At 40.3% G+C, this 13,974-nt stretch overlaps 2 long non-coding RNA genes across 6 annotated transcripts in view; both read right to left on the minus strand.

Moving 5' to 3' along the window:
- The window catches only part of LOC146670251 (uncharacterized), a 235,532-nt gene that overhangs the window by 219,737 nt on the left and 1,821 nt on the right, over positions 1-13,974 (minus strand). For 3 of the 4 annotated variants that reach the window (XR_014911767.1, XR_014911766.1, XR_014911765.1), the window contains one exon: positions 11,444-12,207. This is a non-coding gene — a long non-coding RNA (uncharacterized LOC146670251). Of the gene's footprint in view, positions 1-10,922; positions 10,965-11,443; positions 12,208-13,974 lie in introns of those variants that run through there. The other variant, XR_014911768.1, reaches the window with a different exon arrangement.
- LOC146670259 (uncharacterized) lies at positions 9,744-10,918 on the minus strand. 2 transcript variants are annotated; one of them, XR_014911764.1, is made up of 4 exons: positions 10,803-10,918; positions 10,445-10,552; positions 10,224-10,339; positions 9,744-10,064 (listed from the first exon to the last, which is right to left on the minus strand). It is a non-coding gene; the product is annotated as an uncharacterized LOC146670259 (long non-coding RNA). The 2 variants fall into 2 exon arrangements; XR_014911763.1 differs by having other exon boundaries at positions 9,744-10,081.

A 13,974-nucleotide genomic window follows, 5' to 3' on the forward strand; every position in this document is an offset into this window, starting at 1 on the left:
TAGAATGTTAAAAGCAATTATACACTGTATAATGATGTAATAATAACACACACATTGTATGTGTGCGCATGTTTGAGAAACCCTGTGATGGGTCACATATAATCAGGGGTTGACTTTTTTTTTGCTTTAGAACTCTAATGAGTACCTACATTGGTACGACATTATAATTGGTACGCACCAAAATTAAAAATGTTTTATGTATTTCGGACATGTTGGAAAGTGCGCACCGGGCTCGTGGTCTCAGTCGTAAATTAGGTACGCATTTGCACAGTAAAGCCTGAAAATTGGTGTGCATTTTGCACATCACTTATGCGCATATTATTGAACTAGGACTAAAAGAAACGTTTAACTTACCAATGGCGAGGTGGAGCCTGTGGCCGAAGCACTGCAGTCTTGTCCAACCGCTCAATTCCACTGCTTTCACAATATTTGCGCCATTGTCGGTGGTTATGCAGACTTGAAATTCATGACTCCAGTGCTTCCTTTAATCCCTGAGATATCTGTTCACCCGTGTGATCCTCGGGGAAATAAGATGTCTGTAGGTCATGTGCTGCACAACTTCCACTCTTCGTTGATGAAGTGGACTGTGAGACTAATGTAAGGCTCCATTGTGCGACTCAACCACAAGTCCGTAGTAGTTGCATAGTGTTTTATGCTCCGGAGTTCTTTCTTCACTTGCTCGCGGACTTGGTCAAACAGTTGGGGCATTTCAGTTTGGTTAAAACGTTTCCCGTCAGGTACCTCGTAATGTGGATCAAGTGTTTTAACCATGTCCTTAAAGCCGCTTTTCTCCACTGTGAGAAACGGCACCATGTCCTTGCACAAGTACACTGTTATGGCATTTGTGATGTCAATCCACCGCTGACTTGTTTTGGCATACGGAGTGCCTTTGGAAAAGGCTTGGAAAATATTGGTCTGCTGGCGTCTAAGGTCACCTTTTTTATTTCCACTCGACTGATTGGGCGTTTGTGCAGTGCGCAGTTTTTGGCTTTCCTGGTACTCCAAAATGTGCTTAGTCTTGAGATGATAAAACAAATTACCGGTATTTCCTGTCTTTGAAATCACTGTCGCTTGGCATACTTTGCAGATTATATTTTTCTGCTCAGTATCTGACTGCCTAAAACCAAACCAGTTCCATATGACCGACGCCACACCGGTCTTTTTTACGAGCACCTCGTCCTCCTCCTCAGGTGTATGCTCCATGCTTGCAGCCGCTGCCATGTTTTCGCCCAAAACAGGCGCAGCTTGATGACATCATCAACATGTGCTATTGTGATAGAGCGGTATAGTCAAAATCTCTATTGTTGGCCAAATTTATATTGTTTTTATCGTATATCGTTTATATCGCCCACCCCTATTTTTGAATGCATTCTTCTGTAGGTTGATCATTTTGATTTCCATAAAACTATGGCACCCACACACATTAGCCAGTTCATATCAGTATAGATATCCAGTATTACTTTTTTCCCTTTGAGATCTGATGTGTTTTCTAAGTGTTCATTTAATGTTTTTAAGCAGTGCACTTAGAGAGCATGGTCTGTGGCCTATAATTTGAATCCAATTACTTGTCAGCATGGCTAGAAGCAAGATCCCGGAACTGAAGAAAGCTTAACATGATCACTTGAAGTTATAAGTTATAAGATTTTGATTATGGTAAGATTTCTTAATATTTCTTTTTTTGGTTTGCTTTTCATTTCCCTACTTTTCCTGCTCTTTAAAGTCTTTACTCTTTAAAATAAATTAACCAGAGACATTTCAGACAAAATATAATTGGTGCGAGCTTGCCCAGAGGTTTCTGAGATATTTGTCTTGGTGGTATTCATGTCTTGTAAATTTTATCTGTACCTCATACAAAATCTGATCATCACTTTTAATGTTTTTTTAACACATGTATCCATATTTCATAGTCTTAAGGAAAAACTGGGGTAAATAGATAGCAATTTACTATTATTTTGTATCACAACAGGTAATGTCTTTTACTTTTCTTAACATTTATCTATTCTGTTTCCCTCCTTTGTCTTTCAGTTTTCTCCTCCTCCATGCTTCAGCTTGTTCCTCCCTCCTAGGAGAAGCTGGAAGCAACATTCATAATGTATACAGCCTCCAACACCAAAGCAGATTTTTCATGCGGTGTTTCTAAGACCAAGGTGGAGCTAAGAAAGAGAAATGCTGTGTGAAGGGTGCATGAAGTATAAACTCAGTGTTCTGGGGATTCACATGTGGGGGAAAAAAAGGTAGTTACAGTAGACTTAATGTATACAGTACAGTCCCGATCAAAAATTTAAGACCACTTGAAAAATGGCAACAAAAAAAAATCATATTTATCATATATACACACATATGTATGTATATATGTATACACATATGTATGTATGTGTATATATATATATATATATATATATATATATATACACAGTGTTGGGAAGGTTACTTTTAAAATGTAATTCCACTACAGATTATAGAATACATGTCATGGTCCTGGGCCATGTGGGCCCAGTATTCTTAGTTTCTTGTATTTTTGTATTTCGTTCCTTATTTAGGCCATGTTTCCTAAGTTGTCCTGTTGTGGTGTTCCTTATTTGACTTCCCCTTGTGACTTTTATCCCCTGTGTGCCCCTCTATGTATCTGTGAGCCCTCATCTCCCCTCCTTGTGTTTCCTTCCATGTTTCCCCAGCCCACTATGCCTGTGCTCTCTCTCTCCTCCTGTTTGCACCTCTGTGTACTTCCTGTTTTACTTTGACAGTCTCCCGTCAGTGTTGTTTACTCCTGCCATGTCTTGTTATGTTTATCTGTGTCAGCTGTGTTCCCATGTGTGGCCACTTCCCCTGATCATCCCTCTTGTGTATTTAGTCTCTGTGTTTCATGTAGTCTGTGTCGCGTCATCTGTGTTCTCACCCCCATGTTTTCACGATCAGTCTTTTGTGATCATCTTCGTCTCAGAGTTCTCTTAGTTTGTCACAGTATTAGTTTTCCCAGTTTAGTTATAGTTTAGCCACGCTATCCCTGCTGTGTTTGTATTCCTGGTCTTCAGTCATATTAAAGGCTCGCTTTCTGTTAAACTCACTCCCGTCTACTCACTTGTGTACGCTCCTGGGTCCATTACACACACCACCGCACGGCCTGCCTCTGCAGACCGTGACAATACATGCCCCAAAATGTATTTTGTAACGTATTACATTACGTTACTCAATGAGAGTAACGTATTCTGAATACTTTGGATTACTTAATATATTATCATGCTTTTTACAATTACATGAATGTACTGTTGCTGTGTGATTTATTACTATTACGAAAAATAGCCTTACTTTGTTGTCTGGGTCTGGGACTCGAGCTTGAAGGATAGACCACCTGCAGGGGCAAGAGGGATATTTTTATATATAGTATAATTTATATAAATATAATAAAATGTATATAATTTATATTTTTGCTATTGTCTGAACTTTATTTTCTTTATGGGCCAGTAAGTTGCCTACATATGTAGTTGCCCTATTAATTAATTGTTAATTTAATACCAACAATGGGGGCTAGTTGGACTTTGGGTAAATGGTAAATGGTCTGTACTTGCATAGCGCTTTACTTGGTCCTAGGGACCCCAAAGCGCTTTACACTATACACAATCATCCACCCATTCACACACTGGTGATGGCAAGCTACAATGTAGCCACAGCCGCCCTGGGGCGTACTGACAGAGGCGAGGCTGCCGGACACTGGCGCCACCGGGCTCTCTGACCACCACCAGTAGGCAACGGGTGAAGTGTCTTGCCCAAGGACACAACGACTGAGACTGTCCAAGCCGGGGCTTCCGATTACAAGACGAACGCCCAACTCTTGAACCACGATCGCCCCAATCGTATTTAGTTGGGTAACTAAATACTGTCTGAGCTTCTTTTCTATTTATTTTGCAACAGCAACCAGCAGTTACTAATGCAAGGTCTTACGCTGGTCCATTATTTTCTTGTAATCCTGTATGAGTCTCTTTATTTTTCATCTAAATGTCTTTGGTGTCTTGTGGATGCCTAGCAACAACTTGAGGGGAATTGTGGATCTTAATATTATACTTTTGTGAATAAAAATCAATAGTCCCCACTTCTTGCAATACAGAGAACAGAGAAAAAAAGGGTACTGCTTTCAACAGTTATTATGCAAAACTTATTTCAGAATGCCCATGTACATTAAATATTCATCACTTTTTTTCCCCACACCTTAGAAATCAAAGGCTTCATTTTTTTTTCATCATGAATCTTTTTTCTTAAAAAAATCTGCTAGTTATTTTTCCACACAAACCATGTTTTCCTAAACATCCTTACTTAGGTTACTGAGCTTGAGAGAGAACCTAAGAAAACGTTCTACTTCAAGAACAAAGTACTAAGAATGTACCTACTGCAAAATGTGACTATGTATTACTAAAGTCTTTCTTGAAAACACTGCAAACTGCAAGCCCAAAAAAGCATGAGGACTTCTATGATAGCAGCCCTACTGAAAATTGGGTTGTCATAGTCCTGGGTCTCCAGACCAATATTTTCAGCCTGTTTTGGACTTTTTTAGTTCTTTGGAATTATGTTCAAATTCTCCCCCCTCAGTTTTGTTACTTATATTTCTAGTTCTTGTTTGTCTATGTTTGTGTCTAGTGTGTTCTACTTTCGTATCTGTGCTTCATATTTCCTGTATGAAGTCAGTCGTGTCTCTGTCTCCACAGTTGTGTGCCCAGTTGGGTCTGTTTGGTCACCCAGTAGGGTTGGCCGATATGTAAAGATTTTCCAACCGACAACTGTCAGTCCAATAATCAACGAAGGGCGATATATTTGCGCATGCACAGACCTTTTGATGGGAGGAGCAATGTAATCATGGACGGACCGATTTGTGCATTTACAACACAGAAGAAGTCCAAGCATTAGTGATGTGCGGATCGATCCTGAAATATCGATTCCTCCGATACCAATCATTTATGTTCTAGAATCAATTCTCACATTAAAATATCGATATTTTAGTACTTTAGGGTAAATGTGTAGTTTATCATTAACAGGAACACAGTGGAAAGAAACTACATCATTCGGATTGTCTACATTCAAAGGAACTACTTCCTCTTCCGCCTTTCATACTTATGTGCGAAATACGCTGTATAAATGTCTCACAGCCACTGGCGTGCACTCACAACAATGGCTGAGCATAATTGGAGTCATGTGTGGACGTATTTTACCTCCACAAACAGCTGACACATGGTTGTCTCATGTGGCAAAAAAGTGAGGTGTTGTGGCCATACATGCCAACCTTGAGACCTCAGAATTAGGGAGATATTCAAAAGGGCTGTTGCTCCTTGCTATCTAAAATATAACCGGGCGCTGACTTAAACTCTCGACCGTCTGTTTAATCAGTTTTCTGTTTGACGTTTATTCAGCTGTGTGAAAACCCCGGAGGAACCCACCCGATGGATTAATAAAATTTAATTTCATTTAATCTAATCACTTTAATCTCAGCCAAACCGATTTACCCACGAACAAATAAAACACTGAAAAAGCCAAACAATAACATTTTTAAGTTATCAAAGTGACTCATACATCATGTTTAACCCGAGTAGCGAAAGACCGCGGGGGTTTGAAGACGATGTGTCGTCGGCTCAGATATTTGAAGTTTACACAGCTACATTCTCACCTGAAAATATGTTAAAGGTTTTTTGCGACCAAGAAAGAGAACTAAGAGTAATATTAAAACTAAGTAGCTGCCGTCATTGTTGGAAACTGGAATTGGCTGAATTCTGCGATATGGTTTTTCAATTTTGTTGTCCTGGTGGAAAATCGGGAGAAATTCGGGAGAATGGTGGCTCCGGGAGATTTTTGGGAGGGGCGCTGAAATTCGGGATTCTCCTGGAAAAATCGGGAGGGTTGGCATGTATGGTTGTGGCAACATCAATAACCTTGTCAAACACCTCAGAGTAAATCATATCACAGAATATGAGGAGAATATGTTGAGGTGAACTGAAGAGGAGGACAGGGACAGGTGCTGCTAGGGCGAGACAGACGTCTCTCACTGAATCCTTTAGTGCTGCAGGCAGGCGAGGTGTTCAAATAGCGCACAACTTCAGTTTTTTTTTTTATTTCTATGTGATGAACTCTGCATTGTTAAGTGATAAGAACAAGTAATCTGATGTCCTGTAATCATTATGACACTATAATTTGAGATACAATAAATAAAATAAGTTTTTGTACAAAGTATCGGTATCGGATCAGTATCGTCGATACCACCCTGAATATTACCTGGTATTGGATCGGAAAGGAAATCAGTGGTATCGCACATCACTACTGATCAGTGTCAGTTTAACTGTAACACATTCATTATTTAGATCCAGCAGAGAAATAACTTAATGTAAAAATGGCAGCCCACAGGCAGGTTTATAGACATATATGCATGCATTATGAAATTTATGTATCCCAGATAATTGGTATTCATCTAGTCATGGCAGACCCACCCCTTCCTCCCAAGTTAACTGCAACCCAAAAGAACTAGTGGGGCTATTTACACACTCACAACCAGTGTGGGGTAAAAAGAGCCACCAAAAAGCTGTCAGCCACAGATGTGCTAGAAGAGTTAGAAACTCTACTTATGGAGAAACTTTCTAAGTCTAACAGAGGACAGGTACTCCTGCCCAAATAACATGATATAACCCCACATACAGCCCAGCCATAAAGTGAACCAAGTCATTTAGTTAAAGACAGCATGGGACCAAATGCATGTAACCAGCCTGCATCAACCTGACATTTCTTCCTCCTGAATTAAATGAATGAATGGATGAAAGTTAAATGACTACAAACCTAAAGCCACTAGTTCCCACACTGGAGCTCCCTGACACTGTGTGTTAACCGTATTTAGCTTGTATCAACAGTTGTAACAGGCTAAGCCACCTGAGCCACTGCATTGAATTTGTTCCTGTCTTAATGATTTCAGCTGACTGGTTTCAACTCAGATGTTCTGCTTTTTCATTTCAGTAGATCAAAGCAGCTCGTGCTCCTTCTGCTTCCAATTTAGAAGAAGAAGAAGAAGGCGAAGGCTTCAGCAAAGTGGCGTTCATGGTCTCAGTGAACAGTCACGGTCACACACTGCATGTGGTTTTAAAAGCAACATGTCTGTTCACCACAACAATGGAGATGTGTAATATTAGTGCAGCTACGGTTTGTTTTTGAGCATCAGTTCTGTTTTCTACTTTGATCACTTAGACCAAAAAAGTGTTGTTTTCAGATTATTTCTTTTACATCTATTAACCACCTGTTCATTTTTTTATTACAATTAGTTTCACATAAATGTTAGTGTTTCCTTTATGATCTTTTAATGCTTACACTACACTGTACACGTCTACATTAGAGACATTTCTGTTACCTGTTCCTGTTGACTCAGAGTTGTGAAATGTTCTTTTATTTGATACACAATATGAAGCTCATAATTTTCTTACAAATAAAACTCTAATGACAAACATGAACATCTGTGCTTATTTCTGAGACATGAGTTTTTGAATGTGTTCATATTTAGTCAGTGTGCATCTGTCTGCTGAAACTGTAATGGTGAACCTGAGGTGATGGTCAACAGAAGGCAAATATATATCAATATAAAACAATATTGACGTAATGTCTTTACCCTCTGCAGCGTGTGGACGCAATCACCTTATTCACTGTAGTAAACGTGCACCGCTAGCTCACGTGACTGACTGTCTCCATGGTTACATCGTATATTATTAGCTATGTTAACAGCTTCCAAAGATGCCGCCATAGCTCTCTACAGCTGTAACACTTAAACACTTTGCAAATCATTTCACGTGTTTGATAGTTATGAAGACAGAATATGTTTTTAAGGTCATGCTAGGCGGTTGCTATGGTGGTTGCTGTGGACTCGGGTGGACCGCGTCCGATTCCTGTTATTAGCTGTCCGCCGTAGGGAGGCTGCGTTCCATTTACAAGTAGTGACAGTCTGCCGCAACTCGAACTCAAACCCCGCTTTGTTCTTTAATTATAGGCCTTTTATAGCCGTTCATGACACGCACATACACACATAAAGCACTTTGCCTCACCATGAGAATGCAAGTTTACCTAACCTAACCTTAAAGTATCTGATATAGGATAGAAAAATGAAGCAACCAGAGATTTAATGATGAAGACTCTGGGTTCTGTAGTTCACGTTTTACAGTCCTGAATGACTCTTTGCATATGATTTATTGAAGAGCAGTTTAGAATGCACTTTACATTTAGACTGTTGCTGTTTCATTTTTTACATTGTTGCCGTGTTATGTCATGAATAAGGTTCACCTGCTGGGGGTTTGATGGATCAGCTGGACAATACAGTCAAAGACAGACTTCATTCATCATATGCAAGAATCCTAGTTGGATTTTTGTTGTCACTCGTGTTTTTGAACCAAATATTGAAAACAATTCTGACAGACTGGATACCTGGCCAGGGTGTACATTACCTTGTACTCAAGCATCCCAGGACAGAGCCCTGCCCCACCATGAGCCTGGGTGGATACGTGGTTATAATATAAAAGGACCGATACTGAATATGAATATTTCATGAAAATTGAATTATAATACAAATTAGTAATAAGGGTTTCTCTGCGCCCTTATCTACCCCATACTCAAAGAGCTGCGGGCAGAGAGGGTGACAGGAGAGGATGGCATTGAAGAGAAGATGCTCGGCTTCTGGAGTCTCCTGGTCCTGTCAGTAGGATGCATCTGCTGTGTCTTCTCGTGGATGCTCACTTACCTTGACTCATTCCAGCCTGGTATGGATTTCCCAACACTGCGGACAGTGGCCCACGTCAGAGACGTTTAATATTGATTACATATGTCTGAATTGCTAACCCTAACCCTAGCTCAACAGACCACAATGCCCTGGACTGTCAGTATTATTACATGCTGTGAACACAAGTACCTTTGATCACAGTTTATGTTGTAAAAGAGAAGGAATATTGGAAAAAAGATCAACATTGTGATATTATTTCTTCCAAACTGACCAGAAACATGCTTGTCAGACTCTCACAGCAAAGGATCAGACTCACTGTGCATGACGGCTCAGGCCAATGATGTCTGTTAGATTGCCAGTTGTTTAGTGCTTCTGTACAGTTAGGGTCACCGTCTCTATTTCAGAATAATTAATATGCGGAAAACACAAAGTTGATTGTCTTCCAATATTCTAGCATAATTAAAAAACTTTGACTTTGTAAGTACATATTATTAGTCCTAATGCCAGTATGAGTCTTCATAACTCCTGCTTTAAAATACTGAACTTTGAAATTGACCTGATGAAAGATCATTTACAGTGGCACTCTGTCAGGATCATTCTGACTGTAAGATCACTGTATTAATCTGAATCCTTCTGAAATGTGCTGTGAATGAATGCTGATGCAACTCACTGTGGGAAAGCTGTTAATAAAATGAATCTGTGACACATGCAACACATTCACAGAGGAAGAGGACACAAAGGGAGGACACGCAGAGGCTGTGTTGAAGTCAGAAATCCAAATCTTTATTAAAAAACAGGCGGCGGTAACAAACAGGAAGACAAGCAGTCCATCAAACAGTCTACAGGGTCAAACATTCAGAGAATTCAAACAGCAGTAAAAAATAACTGGAACTGAAAAACTTAAAGCAATGTGTGACGCAATAAAAGGAAGCAGCGCAGTATATTCACTGAATTATCATCAATTACAAAAGAGAAAAACCGATTTCTAAGGATTATTTTCTTAAATGCAGTTAGAGTGGCTGGTAAAGATGGAAACATACAGAATGTAAACTGTGTGAGTTTGTGAACTTTGTTAGTAACAAATGAGGTAAAAAAAACAACAACCCCAAAACAGACAAAACAGAGAAAGAGGCTCTCACTATTCATTCATAATTAGAAAGAAACATTCTGGTCGTGGATTTTTACAGTCTTAGTTCCGCTCGCTGTCATCATTATAATCATCATGATCAATGGCGAGGTCCTGAGGTGGGCGGGGCTGTCTCTGGTGATGTCACCATGAAGGAACAGCATCTGGCACGTGTTGGTGAAACATCCCAGTACGCTGGTGTAGTTTCCTCTCCAGCTGTTTGACATGTGACACTTGAACATTAAGGGGAAGAAGAAGAAACAGTGTTAGGTCAGGTGACCACATGGTTTCTAAAGTAACTGACAGGAAGTAACCAGGCCGTTAGAAATGGATGGCATGTGTTTAGAGTTACTGGAGTTGGGTAACTCTACTTACCAAAAGCAGCAGCACACAGATGAAGGATCAGATGCTGAATGTTGCAGGAACATGCTCATGTGTGGTGGTCATTCAGTGCTGCAGGTTAGACAGTCCAAGACTGATATGCTGCCCATCTGAGAGTTTGAAAACACACATGCAAAGATTTATTTTGTGTTACAGTCAAAGTTGGATGTTCATTTTTGTCCTTTAAAAATGTTTGTGTATTTGAAAGCACTAACATTTAAGGATGACTTGGATCGTCTCCTTTAAAGGGGAGACAAGTGTATCCACTGATCCACGTCACTTTACCTGGATGATGACTCCTCCCCCCTCACTCAGAAACACTCCTAATATAACCAAGCAAATAAATAATATTGAAGATTTACTTACATCATTACAAAAACAGCAAAAACATCTTCCTTTGATTCTATTTCTCCATTCCTGCTGAACATCAGGCAACAAATATCTCAATAAATCACAGTAAAATGTAAAGCACGTTTTCTCTGCTTTGTCTAACCTCTGCAGAGCCTCTGTCAAGAAAAACACATCTGTAAGCATAAAACAAATATACATTTCATAACACGTCACTGGACAAACCTCGGTCAGCTGATTTCCTCTGTGCAGTGCAGACGAACATCAGTCAGCAAGTCAAGGTGGTGAGATGGACTGGTGCCCTTTGTGACTCTGCTGGTTCTTCTAAGGAAACACCACCGTCTCTCCACACTGTCACCATCTGTGAGCACAAACTGCCGCTCTGCTCTGCCAGCATGTAGGAAATCACATATCACACACACAGGGGTGAAGAAGCATCAGAGCTCAACTTTGGATACTTCAGATCAAAGCAACTCTTAGTTTCAACAATCAGTGAGCAGACAAACAATGATACCAAACTGATTCTGTATGAATACAATATGGTATTTTCAATACAGCTGTCAAATTAATTTATTAAAACTAATACAGATATATGTATATATTTTTTTGATAAATTAGTTTGCTAAATTATAAGAATATATATTTTTATTTTTTTCATTTAACAATTGCAACTGAAAGAAATTAAATATTGAACAAAAATATATTGTCACATTCTGAGCATGCTCAGCACGCTGACAGACTTGAAGTTGCTACAGATTTTAAGAAGTGATAATTATAGGGAAGAAACTTCTCTTTTTCATCCGTTTAATCAAACATTTGATGCCTTAGATGTCTCAGTCCTGTAGCGTTCTGCAACTACAACTAACCTGAGGCTTGGATTTGGCTGCAGGTGCCCCTGTACATCCTTCTCAGCAGCACACATGTGGGTACCATTTAATCCCACTTCTTCCTGAGCTTTGCTTCATCACAAGACCAAAGGTGGCATCACGTGTCAGTCTTATCATCATCCAGAAGAAACATTTGAAGAAACATCATGGAGAAGAAACATTTACGCGCCTCCTGGTTTTGTTTTCTGATCCTGCGAAAAGACTGAGGACAACAAAGCCCAGAGAACACGAGATACACAACATCCAACATTCAGACTCAACAGCCTCCATAAATGAAGACCACCGCGTTTGTTCAGTTATAGTAGATATGAGCATACTTCACATTACTGGGTATGAATAATAATGAGGAGGCAAACTTTGAAGATGCAGAGCATGATGTCCCACCATCAGACTGTAAACAAACATCCACCAGGCTTCTTTGTTGCCAAAATTGATGATTCTCCCATCAGGGATCAGTAGAGTGTATTAACCTGTGGTATAAGCAGCAGTCACTGAAATATTACTGTTTCAGATAAGAAATCTAGCACATAAAAGCCAGGGTGGGAGGGATCTCTGCAAACTGACTTAACTCTGCAAGTGTGAAGCTCAACAAAAATCTGACTCTCCAGTCACAGACAAACAAAAACTCCAGCTGGGAGATAGAAAACGCTGTCTGGGTCTTGCTGGATGTTGCTGGTCAGAGTCCCACATTAGCAGAGTGCTTCTTGGTCCCACTGACCCATGTGGACAGTGACTGTGGAGAACTGGGGCCCGTTCTTCGTACCTCGCTAAGTAGGTTAGCCGGATTAGATTGTTGACGATTTCGCGTGATCCTGGATCAGTCGGTTCCCCGAAGCTCATCCGGGACTTGCTGTCATAGCAACAGAGCCGTAAGCGTAAACCTGCTCGGGAGCAGGTTTACTTTATGTAAACAGGATTAGATCGCGGCCACGCAGGTATGTCCGCTTCATTTATACGAAAGCAACAGCGATAAATAAATAACATCAATGTAACTAAAGATAATGCAGCACTTGATCCTTTTATTGATGTCACACAGATACATACAGGTCATTCCCTAAAAAAGGGAAATGTACTATTAACATTCTATTACATGTATGTGATTATTACAGATGTAATTCATATTTCAGAGTAGTAATTGTAAATTACTTCGTGTAATCAAGATGAGAGACCACGGCTATAAAAGCCAAGGTGGATTTGGGAAGCCTGTCGCAGCCATGTCCTGTCCGTTTACGCGAGCCACCCATTGCGGAAGGTGCAAGATTGATAAGGAGAGTCCTCAGAATTCAGCATATATTGCGGGACAGACAGGATCCTTTAGCTCAGCGCGACAGTGTGCTCATAGAGAGATATCGATTTTCCCGTGAGGATATTATTTACTTAACCAACTTGTTGACGAGGGGGTGCAGGACCACCACCTGTCTTTTTTTGCTCTGCCCTTTTCTTGGTTGCTGTTATAAACAAACAAACAAACAGATTATTTCAGGGTCTCTTTCCAAGAGACTAAAAGCAATATAAGTGATAAATATTACCATTCTGTAGAATATTCTTATATTTCACTTTTACTTGTTCCCATGTTCTAGTGGGTCCTGTTGTGGCTCTAATGTGAAAGAGGATATAATATAACAATATAATATAGTGTAATATAATAAATCTACCCTACCGCCTACTGGTGTTGGCCAGAGGGGCCGATGGCGCGATATGGCAGCCTGGCTTCTGTCAGTCTGCCCCAGGGCAGCTGTGGCTACAACCGTAGCTGCCTCCACCAGTGTGTGAATGTGAGAGTGAATGAATAGTGGCATTGTAAAGCGCTTTGGGTGCCTTGAAAAGCGCTATATAAATCCAATATATTATTATTATTATTATTAAATTACTTACAAGTTTAATTTGTCAGCAACTTTCTGCCAGCCCTCTCTCCTTGCTTTTGCAGCCTTTGCAGTGTTCCCTTGCGTTCTGATTAAACTCTGAAACTCCTGAAATCCCTCACTCAGGAGTTCTTGCTCTGCTGCCGAAAAATACCGAGCCGAGCGCACTCCTTCGACATTTTCGCCGACCAATCAGAGGGTTGCCGATCAATGTTTCTACTATCGATGCGTAGCCCCTTTTACGACACCCAGTGATGTCACATTACTGCGTCCAGCTGTAGTAATCGTCAACAGCAGGTGTGTTCGGGGAACCGGATTAGCGAGCTCACGGTTAGCGCGATGATTTGATCTTGGATGTGTCATTTGATCTTGGATGTAGTGAGCGACGTACGAAGAACGGGCCCCTGTTCTGGAAAACAGAGAAGAGAATTAAAATAACAAAAAGCCAAACAGGATTTCCACAAAGACTCTCTTGGAATCAGCAATCAAAAAAATCACTGGTTCATATTAAATATGAACAGGTTCCTTAAATGTGCGCAGTTCAGATCTGATTTAATTTAATTTCCTTCACACAGCACATTCGTCCAGGCTGACAGGTAAACATAGAATTAATCTCAGGTAACATGACTCATAGTAGAGTTTCAGTAA

This window comes from Rhamphochromis longiceps, linkage group LG5, assembly GCF_057381845.1.
Source record: "Rhamphochromis longiceps isolate RC_006_pf linkage group LG5, R_longiceps_female_GT1.1, whole genome shotgun sequence".
Taxonomy (NCBI): Eukaryota; Metazoa; Chordata; class Actinopteri; order Cichliformes; family Cichlidae; genus Rhamphochromis; species Rhamphochromis longiceps.